The sequence below is a fragment of the Orycteropus afer genome, unplaced genomic scaffold (genome assembly GCF_000298275.1).
Source record: "Orycteropus afer afer isolate SDZICR_OR568_19922 unplaced genomic scaffold, OryAfe1.0 scaffold00023, whole genome shotgun sequence".
In the NCBI taxonomy this organism is placed as follows: Eukaryota; Metazoa; Chordata; class Mammalia; order Tubulidentata; family Orycteropodidae; genus Orycteropus; species Orycteropus afer.
The window spans coordinates 5,882,522-5,884,012 of NW_006921610.1; positions in this window are offsets into that span (position 1 = coordinate 5,882,522).

Genomic DNA, 1,491 nt, shown 5'->3' on the forward strand with positions numbered 1-1,491 from the left:
AAAAAAAAAAAAAAAAAAAGAAGAAGTAAAACTATCTTTATTTGCAGATGATATGATCCAACACATAAAAAATCCTGGAGACTCAAGAAAACTGGAACCAATATAAGGCTTCAGCAAAGTGGCAAGGTACAAGATCAACTACAAAAATCAGTGAGATTCTTCTACACTAACAAAGAGAAGTCTGAATAGGAAATCAGGAAAACAATACAATTTTTAATACCATCCAAAAAATGAAGTGCTTAGGAATAAATCTAATGAGACACACAAAAGACCCCTACAAAAAACAAAATCAACAATTAAAAAAAAAACCCTACAAAAACTACAAAACATTTCTACAAGAAACCATAAGAGACTTGTGTAAATGGAAGAAAATACCATTCTCATGGATAAGAAGACTTAACATTGTGAAAATGGCAATACTACCCAAAGAAACTTACAGATATAATGCAACCCTGATCAGATTCCATCATCATTCTTTAAAGAGATGGAATAGCTAATTACCATTTTTTTTATGGAAAGGAAAGAGACACCAGATGAGTAAAACACTACTAAAGAAGTATAAGTAGATGGCTTCACATTCTCCAATCTCAAAACCTACTATACAGCCACAGTATTCAAAACAGCCTGGTATTTGTACAATGACAGACACATAGACCAATGGAACAGAATTGAAAAGCCAGAAGTAAATCCATTCACCTATGGACAGCTGATCTTTGACAAGGGGCCAAAACCCATTAAATGGTGGAAGAGATAGTCTGTTTAACAGTGCTGGCAACACTGGACATCCATTTGCAGAAACATGAAACAAGATTTATCTCTCACAACATATAAAACAACTAATCCAAGATGGATCAAAGACCTAAGTGTAAAACCCCAAAGATCGTCAAAGAAAAGTAGGGAAAACTTACACATGGCATAAACACACTGTCAAACATAACTAAAAATGCACAAACACATAAGACAAATTAGACAACTGAAACTAAAATTAAATGTGCATCAAAAGAGTTCGTTGGAAGAGTAAAAAAAGAACCTACAGACTGGGAAAATTTTTTTGGCAATGATATATTGGGCAGGGGACTAATCTCCAAAATTTTTAGAAAACTTCAACACTTCAACAAAAAAAAATCAGACAAACAATCCAATTTGAAAATCAGTGAGACAAGTAACATAATTAAAAAATGGTCAGTGGATGTGAACAGACACTTCACGAAAGAAGACTTTCAGGTGACTGACAAGTCCTTGGAGAAATGTTTGTGATCATTACTCATTAGAGAGATGCAAATAAAAATAATGAAATACCATGTAACCCCAGCATTAATAACAGAGTTCAAAAAAAAAAACAAAAAATGCTGGAGAAGGTATGTAGAAATTGTAACTCTCATATGCTGCTGGTGGAATTGTAAAATGGTACAACCACTGTGGAAAGTGGTAAGACACTCTCTTAAGAATTTGGAAATAGAAATACCAATATGATCCAGTAATCCTGCTACT